This window comes from Eptesicus fuscus, chromosome 21 (assembly GCF_027574615.1).
Source record: "Eptesicus fuscus isolate TK198812 chromosome 21, DD_ASM_mEF_20220401, whole genome shotgun sequence".
In the NCBI taxonomy this organism is placed as follows: domain Eukaryota; kingdom Metazoa; phylum Chordata; class Mammalia; order Chiroptera; family Vespertilionidae; genus Eptesicus; species Eptesicus fuscus.
In genome coordinates, this window is record NC_072493.1 from 44,977,587 (window position 1) to 44,991,775 (window position 14,189).

The window sequence follows — 14,189 nt, forward strand, 5'->3', positions numbered from 1 at the left end:
TAAAGGACAAGCTTTTGATATTGTTGAGCTCTTCCATGGAATTGTTACCTTAAAATCTACAGCTTAATCAGTATGAAAGCAGTGTTTACATACATGTACATATGTCCTGCTCACAGATGTAAGAAACAACCCTCCAGCACCCTGTGGTGTCCTGTGAGCCCCACCCCAATTATATTACATCCTCTCACCCACAGGCAATTACCATCTGCTCTCCCTACCAAGCACTTGAAGGCTTTTCTTTATATTCTATCATATCATTAATCACTCCCGATCTTTATAGTTTATTCAGTTTGCCTGTTTTTAACTGTATCAATCATCTTACATTATGCATTTTTTAATGTCAGGCTTCTTTTGCTCAGTACATAGGTGTATACTGTTTTGCTCTGTAATGAGGGTCAGGTAACCCTATTCTATAATGATCACACAGTACTCATTTTAGGAGTTGCAAGCCACAGAATGCCTCTCATATACGCTTCACAAAGGGGTGCTTTTGTTTTACCATTTTTAAAAAACGGCCTTGCCAGCTGACTCAATGGTTGAGCGTCGACCTATAACCCAGGAGGTCCTGGTTCAATTCAACAGTCAGGACACATACCTGGGTTGCAGGTTCAATCCCCAGTGTGGGTGTGTGGGAGGCCGCCGATCAGTCATTCTCTCTCATGATTGATATTTCTGTCTCTTTATCTCTTTCCCTCTCCCTTCCTCTCTGAAATAAAATATATCAGCATTTCCGTGATGCCCCCGACTGCAGGAAGGTTTCTGTACAGAAATACAGAGCAGACCCCAACACACCAAGGCAGGGCCTCGCCCTTGCCAGCTCTTTTCAGAGAACAGAAGGAAATGCTCCAGGCTCAGATGATTGCGTTTGTTTTATCCTTTCCTTTCCCCCTACTTTTTTTTTATTTTTATTGATTTTTTACAGAGAGGAAGGGAGAGAGATAGAGAGTTAGAAACATCGATGAGAGAGAAACATCGATCAGCTGCCTCTTGCACACCCCCTACTGGGGATGTGCCCACAACCAAGGTACATGCCCTTGACCGGAATCGAACCTGGGACCTTTCAGTCCTCAGGCTGATGCTCTATCCACTGAGCCAAACCGGTTTCGGCCTTTCCCCCTACTTTTAAAAAAATATATATTTTTTTATTGATTTCAGACAGGAAGGGGGAGAGAGAGAGAGAGAGAAACATCAATGATGAGAGAGAATCATTGATCGGCTGCCTCCTGCACGCCCCCCACTGGGGATCGAGCCCACAACCCGGGCATGTGCTCTTGACTGGAATTGAACCTGGGACCCTTCAGTACGCAGGCCGACACTATCCACTGAGCCAAACCAGCCAGGGTTATCCTTTCCTTTATTCATTGAAGAATTTGTAGAGGCCTATAAAAACCACATCCGTTAATCTGAAAAGTATACATATATATGTATATACCTTTTGTCTCTCAAGTATGTGACTGTGGCCCTGGCCGGTGTGGCTCAGTTGGTTGCGCGGCGTTCCTTGCGGATTCCATTCACAGTCAGGGCACATGCCCAGGTTTCAGGCTGGATCCCCAGAAGGGGGTGTGCAGGAGGCAGAGGATCTATGTATGGCTCTCACATCAATGTTTCTCTCGTCCTTCTCCCTTTCTCTCTGTCTAAAAGTTAATATTTTAAAAAAAATACGTTAATGTCATGTTTTAGGATCAGAAGAATATTTTGTCACATTATAAACTTGTAACTGGTTGAATGCATGAATGTCTGATGCACAATTACAAAATACAGGATGGGGCAACCTTAGGTTTACAGTTGTGCGTGCAGAAAACACAGTTTATTCCTGTATTATTATTTACTGATATGTTATTTTTCATGTGAACAACTGTAAACCTAACTTTGCCCACCCTGTGTTTTAGTAGGCATGTGATTATCCAACTGTATATAAAATAAAACCCCACTTGCTGAATAGATGCAACTTATAGAGTGAAAATGAGCGGAAAAATTAACATTTCATCCATTTCATCTAAAGCAGGGGTGGGGAACCCTTTTCTGCCAAGGGCCTTTTGGATATTTATCACGTCATTCCAGGGCCATACAAAATTGATTGTAAATAGAAAGGTAGAGGGAGAGAGAGAAACATCAATGATGAGAGAGAATCATTAATGGGCTGCCTCCTGCATGCTCCTCCCTGGGGACCAAGCCCCAAATGGGAATTAAATCCTGACCTCTTGGTTCATAGGTCGAGGTTCAATCACTGAGCCACACCGGCCAGGCCCCACCCCTGCTTTAGATTTTAAAGGACATCACCCCATTACACAGCATGGAGATGTTACAGGAACGCCTGACATTTCACGACGTCGCCGTGGACTTCACCTGGGAGGAGTGGCAGCTCCTGGGCCCCGAGCAGAAGGACCTGTACAGGGACGTGATGATGGAGACCTACAGCCACCTGATGTCAGTGGGTGAGGACAGCTCCCCTGTTTTACTCAGCGGGTGCCCTGTTTTTCCTTTCTCAGCTGCTTAACTTTAGAATAACTCCAGTTCTCTGAGATGGTGGGATCTCAGAGCCTTCTCTTGGGCCAGACAGGAGGGTATAATGTGCCTTTTCCTGAGAGAAAAATATTTGTGTTATAGATGAGGACCCATAATGTTACATTCTCCCTTCTTTTTTCTCTTTTTAGTTAATCCTTATGTGAGGGTTTTTTAAAAATATTTTTTATTGATTTTTTTTTTTATTTTTTTTAGAGTGAGAGGAAAGGAGAGGAACAGAGAGGTAGAAACATCAATGATTAGAGAGAAACATCATCGATTGGCTGCTTCCTGCACATCCCTACTGGGGATCAAGCCCTCAACCCGGGCATGGGCCCTGACTGGGAATCAAACCATGACTGCCTGGTTCATAGGTCAACAATCAACCACTGGGCCACATCAGGTTGGTGCGAGGATATTTTTTAGAGAGAGAGGAAGGGAGGGGGAGAGAGAGAAACATCGATGTGAGACAGACACATTGATTGGTTTCCTCTCTCACGCACCTAAGGGACTAGGATGGAGCCTGTAACCCAGGTATGTGCCCTTGACTGGAATCCAACTCGAGTCCCTCCAGTCTGCAGGTCGACACACTATCCATCGAGCTAAAACCAGCCAGGGCTCATTCTCCCTTCTTGACAGACGCCAGCCCAATATAATATGTCTGAGTCTTCTGTCATTGTTCCCAAGCAGGGTATCAAGCCAGCAAACCCGACGCACTCTCCAAGCTGGAACGAGGGGAAGAACTGTGGACTGTACAGCGTGGACGCCACTGTCTAGTCTCTCCAGGTGAGGGGGTGAGAGCCAGCAAGGGGGGTGGCTGGGGAGTCACATTCTAGTCAGAGGCGGCGTCAGAGCTGTGACAGTGAATGAGGAAACTCAAACCACCCTCCACGAATGAGAACCCTTTTTCTTTGTAGAAGTTTCGAGGAAAACATACCCCTTTTGTCTCTCCTGAGCTCGGACCCCTGTTGATTTTATCTTCTGCTTGTTTTTATGTATTTTCTTCCTCCTGGGATTCTCAGATCTTCCTCCTTTTTGTCTCGGTCACAGTGTCTCTGCCTGTGTTAGCATCTCTCTTGCTATGAAATCCCACTTTCCAGGCCTCTCTGGAAAGACAGAACTTGGAATTCAGTGCTTTTTTTCTTGCTCCTGGGCCTTCGTGCCCTGTTTCCCTCCGTAACATCCAACCCAGCTTAGATGCTGGGTCCCCATGATAACCTGCTTTTCACGGCGCATTCATGTCATTCTTTCCTCCTCTCCCTCCAAGGTTCTTCATACTCAGTTCTCCTCACTCATAAAATTTCCTCTGTTCTCATGAGGTGACCTCTTTCTGTTCTGTGACATGGACTCCCAAATCGACTTCTCCCTCAGTATTGTCTAATGTACACTTTCTTTTTTTTTTTTAAATATATTTTATTGATTTTTTACAGAGAGGAAGAGAGAGGGATAGAGAGTTTGAAACATCGATGAGAGAGAAACATCGATCAGCTGCCTCTTGCACACCCCCTACTGGGGATGTGCCCGCAACCAAGGTACATGCCCTTCACCGGAATCGAACCTGGGACCCTTCAGTCCGCAGGCCAACGCTCTATCCACTGAGCCAAACCGGTTAGGGCTAATGTACACTTTCTTTTTAAGTATTTTACTCAGTGCCATGGCAGCTGGTCTCTGATTTCCCATTTTGTGCGAGAGCAGGAATCATCTTCCCTTTACTCCTGTTTAAATCTAGTTTCTCTTTCAGCACTAGACATTTTTCCAGTAATTCTGTCCATCCTGGCAGCACCTGGGATGTTCCCTACAGGCTGAGCTCCCTTCTTAAAGGTCTCGACTCCTTCATTTGATGAACAAAAAAAGATCTTAACATCCTATGTGAGTTACAGCCCAAACTAGGTCATAACTTATGTCTGCTGCAAGTGACTTCCATTTTAGTTTTCCTAATTTAGATTTTCCTTTATTCTTAGATGTTATCACTGCATTAACCTTCCTAAAACTTTTGCTTTTATATCGTATTTTAATGGCTTTACTTAGATTTAATTTATATACGATACAATATACCCATTTAAAGTATACAGTCAGCCCTGGCTGGGTTGCTCAGTTAGTTAGAGCATCACCTTGTGCACCAGAAAAGGTTGAGGGTTAGATCCCTGGTTGGGGCACAAAATGGGAAGCAACCGATCAATGTTTCTCTCACATTGATATTTTTTCTCTCTCTCTTAAATCAATAAAAACATTCTCAGGTGAGAATTAGAAAAATATATATATAATATATACATATAATTGACTAGATTTTAGTATATTTATATAGTTGGTGATGGTTACCACCATAATCAATTTTGGAACACTTTATATGTATATATTCTAATCGTGGCCTTGATTCCTACAGCTTTGTAGTAATTTTGGAAATTGCAAAGAGTGAATTCTCCAACTCTGTTCTTTCAAGACAGTTTTAACATCTGGATCCCTTAATTTCCATCGGAATATTAGAATCAGCTTGTAAATTTCTGCAAGAAAAACAAGCTAGTATTTTGATAGGGATTACATTAAATCTGTATCTGAGTTGGGTAATAATTTTATCTTAAACATATTCTGCATCCTAATCAAGGTAACTGGTTGTTTTTCTATCTAATTTGGTCTTTAATTTCTTCCAACAACATTTTGTAAGTTTCAGAATAAAGTTTGACACTTGCCTTTCTTAAATTTGTTCCTATGTACGATATTTTTTATTATGTAGTAAATGGAATTGGTGGTTTTTTAAAAAATATATTTTATTGATTTTTTACAGAGAGGAAGGGAGAGAGATAGAGAGTTAGAAACATCGATGAGAGAGAAACATCGATCAGCTGCCTCCTGCACACCCCCTACTGGGGATGTGCCTGCAACCAACGTACATACCCTTGACCGGAATTGAACCTGGGACCCTTCAGTCCGCAGGCCGACACTCTATCCACTGAGCCAAACCTGTTTCGGCTGGAATTGGTTTTTTGATTGCTTTTTCCAATCATTTCCAGGATGTGAAAATAAAAGTGATTGCTTTCCCATCATATTCTGACGACTCTCAGTTGCAGATAACCAACATTGCTATCATATGAAATTGCAGTTTCTCTTTTAGTGCTCTCTGAGATGTGCTATCATCTTGATTAGAAAGTTTCTGTCCTTTTTCTAAATGCTCTTTAATGTGTTCCATACCTGTGATTGTGTCCTGCAATTGATGTGATTGCTATCTATAATAATAAAAGGGTAATATGCGAATTAGACTGGATATCCTTTCAGGCCATTTATCCTTCTGGATAAATTCTGGGCTGGAGGAAAGTACAGGTCCCAGGTGCCTGCGGGTGGAGGGAAGGAGGAAGCCCGGGTCCCAGGTGCTGGAGGGAAGCTGGTGCAGTAGCCGGGGGTGGAGGGGTTGGGGGGGTGGAGGACTACTCTTGCATGAATTTTGTGCATCGGGCCTCCAGTATTTCTTTAAAGCTTGCATTCTGATAGCCAAATGTTTTTAAGCTAAGAGCACTAAAGGAAAAGATAGCAATAAACAGACCTTGTCCCTACTCTCCCCTTTGCTTTTGTTCTCAGTAGAATACTATATAATCAGTAATTAACATATATCTTTGGTAAAATTGCTCTAAGGAAAACTAACACACTCGTTGACACAGCGGGTGTTCATCCTGGAACTGAGCTGTTAGCAGTGGGAATGGCTCTTTGGTAAGGTGCCTTTAAGCACGTAGATGAGGGATATGAGTCAGGTCTATGGTTGAGACGGTGGGAAGTTCAGAGTTGAATCTGGAATGTGTTTGTGGAACTTCTAGGAAATTTGTCTGCATAGCCTGTAATGAGCAAGAGGGAAAATGACTGGGAGTAAGGAAATGGGGCGGCAGCTGGAAGTTCCAGGATATTGGTCACACGTTGCCTGGGGAGGCCATTGAAGACCTTGCTTTTATTCCAAATGAGTTGAGAGGAAAGGAGAGGGATAGAGAGCTAGAAACAGTGAGAGAGAAACATCGATTGCCTCCTGCACGCCCCCCACCGGGGATGTGCCCGCAACCAAGGTACATGCCCTTGACCGGAATGAACCTGGGACCTTTCAGTCCGCAGGCCAACGCTCTTCCACTGAGCCAAACCGGTTTCGGCATAATTTAACTAATTCTTAAAGTGGACCGCTTTGCCTGTGGTGTAGAAGGGAGGCATTCTCAGGGAGAGGAGTGTACTGTTATACTTATGGTTACAATTTCTTTTTTTTTCTTTTTTTTTAGTTTTTTTGTAAATAAATAAATATTTTAAAATATATTTTTATTGATTTCATAGAAGAAGGGAGAGGGAGAAAGAGGTAGAAGCATTAATGATGAGAGAGAACCATGGATTGGCTGCCTCCTGCATACCCCTCACTGGGGATCGAGCCCACAACCCAGGCATTTGCCCTTGACCCGAATCGAAACTGGGACCTTCAGTCCACAGACCAGTGCTTTAGCCACTGAGCAAAACCAGCTAGGGCTGATTACAATGTGTGTGTGTGTTTTGGTGAGCTTTTCTTCCTTCTTCATTTTATTTTATTGCTTAAAGTATTATAAAGAGTAGTTTATATATCTCCTTTTTTTCTCCAGTGACCTTCCCCCGGTCTCCCCCTACCCCCTAGTATCTTGCATCCATTGGTTATGCTTATATGCATGCATACAAGTCCTTCAGTTGATCTCTTACCTCCCCCCAACCCCCATTACAATTTTTGATAGTAAAACAATACAGGTTAAGATGATCCAAGATACAAGGTAATAGGGAATGCAAAAACCGGTTTGGCTCAGTGGATAGAGCGTCGGCCTACGGACTGAAGGGTCCCAGGTTCGATTCCGGTCAAGGGCATGTACCTTGGTTGTGGGCACGTCCCCAGTGGGGGGTGTGCAGGAGGCAGCTGATTGATGTTTCTCTCTCATCGATGTTTCTGGCTCTCTATCCCTCTCCCTTCCTCTCTGTAAAAAATCAATAAAATATATTTTAAAAAAAAAAGGTGATAGGGAAGAATCCAGGAGTCCCACGAGAAGGGCTGAGTTGCCTGATCTAGTCAGGTGAGACGTTTAGAAGGTCTGAAGTTAATAGAACAGAAGCAGAAATGGCAGAGGTGCTCTCCTATTAGCGTTAAAGCAGACTGCCATGTTGTGGAAGCAGCATGCAGACTCAGGCAGCTGATATGCTCAGGGAGAGAAGTGTACTGTTAAACCCATAGGTATGATTTATTATATATATATATAATATATTGATTTTTTTACAGAGAGGAAGAGGGAGGGATAGAGAGTTAGAAACATCGATCAGCTGCCTCCTGCACACCTCCCACTGGGGATGTGTCCGAAACCAAGGTACATGCTCTTGACCTGAATGGAACCTGGGACCCCTCAGTCCTCTATCCACTGAGCCAAACCGGTTAGGGCTGGTTACAATTTTTGAAAGTAAAACTATACAGACGCAGAAATAGCAGAATATGTAGAATTTGTATATATTGATGGGATCCACACTGCTATTTTCAGATAAGACTTTTAAAAATGTATACATGCAACCAATATTTTTGTTTGTACTTGGATTTGTAATAATCACCTTAACCTTTGTTTCACAATGCACTCTAGCTTCCCCCCTCATTCTGGACTTCCTTGTTTTATTGGAGACATTCCATCTACCTCATCAATCAAGCCACATAATCCCAGAGTCATCCTTGAGTCCTCACTTTTATTAACTCTTCCTGCCTCTATCATTGAGCCAATCAATGAACCTTATCGTCTCTTTAAGTACAAGGTGGGCAAAAGTAGGTGTACAATGGTGACTAAGTGAAACAGTGTCTATTCTTATATTATTATTTATAGAATATTGTTTCATTTTACATATGAACAACTGTAAACCTACTTTTGCTCAAGCCTGTAAATCATGATTTTGTCCACTTCTCCCATCTCCATTGTTCCTTTCGCCATGTTACACAGACTGGGGTTGCCTTTGTTACTTTGCTTCATGTGTCTATACCTAGAATTATTCAACCTGGGTTTCCTACAAATTTAACTTAATTCTGACACTCTCTACCTAGAAATAGGGTCAGACGCTACAAGTTACAAAATTCAGTGCCATAAGACAAGTCCCACTTCAGATGTCAGTGGCAAGTCCATTCTGTCACCTGTGCTTCTGACCATCTGGCTATAAATTGGAGGTTGTCATGAGTCTCCTCCTTGGATTCAATTATTTTGCTAGAGCAGCTCACAGAACTCTGAGAAACACTTAATGTTTAGTGTGTTTGTTTTTTAAATAAAAGATACAGATGAATAGGTACATGGGACAAGGCCTGAAGGATTTCAGAATACAGGAGCATCTGTCTTTATTGATCTAATTCGAACCGCCCAGTAGGCACAAGGATGTATTCACTAACCCAGAAACTGATCAGATCTACTTAGAGATTGCATAGAGCCTGAATCTCTAGGGCTTTTCTCCTTTCCCCGAGGTCAATTAGGGGGGCTGAAAGTCTGACCATTAAATCATTTGGTCTTACTAGTGATTAACTCTATCCTGAGAGTATGTGGGACTCTGTGCTGTCCTCTCATTAGCATAAACTCCGGTGTTCGTTTTTTTTTGGTAGTTTTTTTAAAAATATGTTTTTGTTTCTTTCAGAGAGGATGGGCAAAGGAGATAGAAACATCACTGATGAGAGAGAATCATTGATCAGCTGCCTCCTGCCACCCAACACTGGGAATCGAGCCTGCAACCCAGGCATAAGCCCTGACCGGAAATCGAACTGTGACCATTTGGTTCATAGGTTGACACTGAACCATTGAGCCACACCAGCCAGGCTCAGCTGTTTTTAATGTAGAACAAAAGATACTTCTGTCACTCAGGATATTGCAGTGGTTTCACAATCTCAATGTCAAGAACTATGCATGAAGACCAAATATATTTCTTACTTTACATCATATAGGATTGTCACTAAATAGTTACTTCACATGACGGCTTTTTACAAAACAGTTTTATTTCAAACAAGGATTGTGAGAGATTACAGAGTGATTCCCTGTTCTCTTCTGTTCTAGAACTCAGGAAGGTTGATGATCTTCTGCAGCATCACCTGCAAATCCGAAACCTTCAGAAGAGGGTGGTCCGAGGCTGTGAACATGGTATATTAGCAGATGTTGTTAATCAGAGTGGAGGTCATTCTCTATTCAAGCAAAATTGCGATATGTTTGAGATAAGTGAAAAACCTTTAAAATCAAATTTAAATTTTGAAAACCAAAACAGAAGTTGTAACTTAAAGAAGTCTGTGGAGTTGAAGGGAGATGGAATATCCATTCTTCATGCTAACCATGAACAATTTAATACTGAAATCATTTTGCCTGTCAGTGCCAAACCCATTAATAATCAATCCCAGGTCATTCAGCCACAGAAATCTCACAATGTAGAGAAAGCCCGTGTATGTGTTGGAAGTGAGAAAGCCTTTATGAAGATGTCTCAGCTCACTGATCATCAGAGAGTTCATACTAGACAGAAATTTTATGGGTGCAGTCTGTGTGGGAAAGCCTTTACCAGAAAATCCAGGCTCACTAAACATCAGAAAATACATACGGCACTCAAACAGAATGAATGCACTGAATGTGACAAAACCTTTGTTAAGAAATCACAGTTCAATAATCATCAGAAAAGTCACATGAAAGAGAAACCTTATACGTGTAATGAATGTGGGAAAGCGTTCATCAAAAAGTCTCTTCTCATTTATCATCAACGAACTCATACTGGAGAGAAGCCTTATGTATGCAGTGAATGTGGAAGAGGTTTTACTAAGAAATGTCATCTTATTGAGCATCACCGAACTCACACAGGAGAGAGACCTTATACATGCAGCGAATGTGGGAAAGGCTTTATCAACAAGAGTAATCTTATTGAGCATCACCGAACTCATACAGGAGAGAAACCTTATACATGCAGTGAATGTGGGAAAGGATTCTCAGTGAAGCACCGCCTCATAGGACATCAGCGAACTCATACAGGAGAGAAACCCTATGGATGCAAACTATGTGGCAAAACCTTCTCTATAAAGTTTAATCTCACTAAACATCAGAGAACTCACACAGGAGAAAAACCTTTTTTATGCAGTGAATGTGGGAAACGCTTCTCAATGAAGCAGTGCCTTATTGGACATCAGCGAATTCATACTGGAGAGAAACCCTATATATGTAGTGTGTGTGAAAAAGGCTTCCCCAGGAGGGGTGACCTCACTATACATCAGCGAAGTCATACATCAGAGAAACCATACATGTGCAATGAATGTGGAAAGGGCTTCACCGTGAAGAGTCGTCTGATTGTACATCAGCGAATGCACACGGGAGAAAAGCCTTTTTTATGCAGTGAATGTGGGAAAGGCTTCTCATTGAAGCAGGGCCTTGTTGGACATCAGCGAACGCATACTGGAGAGAAACCCTATGTATGTGTTGTGTGTGAAAAAGGTTTCACCATGAAGCGTGATCTCACTGTACATCAGCGAAGTCATACTTCAGATAAACCATATACGTGCAATGAATGTGGAAAGGGCTTCACTGTGAAGAGTTGTCTGATTGTACATCAGCGAATGCACACAGGAGAGAAACCCTATGTATGCAGTGAATGTGGGAAAGGCTTCCCAGTGAAAATGTACCTGACTGTACATCAACGCACTCATACGGGAGAGAAACCTTATGTATGCAGTGTATGCTGGCAAGGTTTCACAGCAAAGCAAAATCTCATTAGACATCAGCTGAAACATACAGGAGAGAAGCCCTATATATGTAATTTGTGTGGAAAAGGCTTCACTATGAAGACTGACCTCACTTTACATCAGCAAACTCATACTTAAGAGAAACTGTATGTGCAATGAATATGCAAAAGGCTTCATTATGAAGAGTATACTAGATATACATCACCAAAATTCATGATGCAGAGAAGCCCTACACACAAGAATTGTGAAGAAGGCTTTAGGAAGAAGATATGCCTTGTAAACATCAGAGATTTCACTCAGGAAACACTTGCTTTGCGTGTACTGAATGTGGAAAATTCTCATTCAGCAAAAATGATCTCATTACCCATCAGAGAAATCACATGGGAGAGAAACCCTATTCATGTAATGAATGTGGGAAAGCCTTCACTACAAACTAAGACTTTTATATTCATCAAAGAGCACATACAGGGGGGAGGCCCTAAGAATGCAGCAATTGTGGAAAAGCTTCTGACCACTTGTCAGTTGTTAAACATAGAGATTTCATAGGTATTTGCTTTGGGGAAAGCCTGTTGCCAACTTTAGGCTCTCAAGATAATAGTATGCAATGAAGAATAGCTTAATGCAAAGGAGAGATGGGGGGAAAAGAATTAAGTTACTGTAAGGAATGTGGTACTGTCTTTCTTGGTCAATTACCTCATATTTTATATAAAAAATTGCTAAACAACTCAAATACAATCAGCCTTGATTAAAATGTTTTAGGACATTATATGTCTAAAAATTTTATCCTGATGTAAATCCTATGAATGCGACAGAGTAGGAAATTCTTTAGTGGGAAGTGTGATCAGAGGTCATGAATGAATGAATGAATATTTCTAATTGTTTGAAAGCATCTGCCCCAAAAGTAAGACTTCAATAGATGTCAGTTTACACTAGAGAAATACTTTAAAAATATATTTTTTATTGATTTTTTTACAGAGAGGAAGGGAGAGGGATAGAGAGCCAGAAACATCGATGAGAGAGAAACATCGATCAGCCGCCTCCTGCACACCCCCTACAGGGGATGTGCCAGCAACCAAGGTACATACCCTTGACAGGAATCGAACCTGGAACCCTTCAGTCCGCAGGCAGACACTCTATCCACTGAGCCAAACTGGTTAGGGCAACACTAGAGAAATACTTTTCTCTGGCAGGAATGTGGCATAGTTTTCAGTAATTCATGTTGCCTTATCATTTGCCATCAATCCATGAACAACTCATGAACACATTCAGTTTGGTGGACTTTAGCAAAACTTCTGATAACTTAATGAAGAAGAGAGGCCTTGACCAAAAAGCATTCTGTCACAAGTCTGAACAGAAAATATACCTCACAAGCTATTGTGGACAGGATACCTTCAGCAATATTTCTAATCACCTTGCCTTTGATTTTATAAGTTTTAAATAGTGACAATTACCAACATTGTGAATTAAATTTTAATAAGTACAGCATAGGAGTGGTCTATGCCTGTTTAATTCTGTCATTAAATATTGCACGTCTTTCTATTTTTTAGTTATTTCAGAATACTTGAAGTACATGTAAATGAATATACTCATTTATAAGGATAACACTTTAATGTGTTTGACTAAGTTTATAAGTAGCATCAAGTGGTTTATAAAATTAATATAAATATGATAGTTTTTATAACTTAATTTTGAAAAAAAAAACACCTTAATTTTGAAATATACTTAGAATCACAAAAACTGAAATTTTCTTGAGATTTCCAAATGCCCTTCATCTATCTGTTTACTCCCAAAGGTAAAAAACCTTACATAGTCACAGTTCATTCTCAAGTAGAGGAAAGTGAAATTGTTACAGGGCTCTTAACTATAGGATTTATTTGTATCTCCAGTTTTAGCAAACACTCATTTTAGTTTATTATATACTAGAAGCCCGATGCATGAAGATTCGTGCTAGAATGAGCCTTCCCTTCCCTGGCTGCTGGCACCACCTTTCCACTCCAGCCCAGCCCCAGAGCCGCCTCTTTCTGCTCCAGCCCTGTCTTCCCATGCTGCCCAGATGCCCTGAGTGACCTGGGTTGGGCTCAGTGCCTGTGTATGCAAATTAATTGCCATCTTTGTTGGGTTAATTTGCATACCACTCCTGATTGGCTGGTGGGTGTAGCGGAGGTATGGTCAATTTACATGTTTGTCTATTATTAGGTAAGATAGTTTAAGGAAACTGTGTGTGTGTGTGTGTGTGTCTGTGTGTGTGTTTTTAATATATTTTTACTTATTTCAGAGAGGAAGGGAGAGGGAGAGATAGAAACATCAATGATGAGAGAGAATCATTGATTGGCTGCCTCCTGCATACCCCCTACTGGAGATTGAGCCTGCAACGCAGGCATGTGCCCTTGACTGGAATCGAACCCAGGACCCTTCAATCTGCAGGCCGAAGCTCTAGCCAGTGAGCCAAACCAGCTATGGCCTGAAGGAGTTTCTATAAAGGGGCTATTTGGGAGTCAACAGAGTTAGCCCAGTTGGAGGAAGGCTGTAGGTTGAGAGTCAGGTTGCATAAGTGTTAATCAAGATGTCCTGAAACCTTTCCTGTAGGGAGTGTTCTGTTGATGCAAAGAGACGTCTGATATGCTAGGACAGTATTGGTTGTGACCGGTCCTAAGATGGGACCTTGTTGGATGAGTAGTTATGTTGTTTAAATATGACTCAAGTAACTGAATGGCTCTGTCTGTCCCTTTTGTCATTTCTGTGATTCAGAACTCATAACGCTCATTGAGGTGCATTAGTTGGAATGGAGACCCTCCATGTACTTTATAGTGGAAAGATAGACTGGAGTTGGCCCATGCGTGTAAGGAGGTGGGGGCTGTGGTGTAGCTAGTTGATGAGAGGGGAAGTCGGAGCCAGAAGTCCCACAGAGAGTGGGTTTGGTGGTGGTAAGAAGGTGATGTTGTTAGGTTGGGGTTTGAGAGAATGAGGACTTAGAAGAGGTTTCAGGGGTATG

General features: G+C 41.8%; 1 pseudogene; it reads left to right on the forward strand.

The window, feature by feature from the left end:
* The first annotated feature begins 2,293 nt into the window (after window positions 1-2,293).
* Window positions 2,294-11,937, forward strand: LOC103297714 (zinc finger protein 615-like; annotated as a pseudogene).
* The last annotated feature ends 2,252 nt before the right edge of the window (window positions 11,938-14,189 follow it).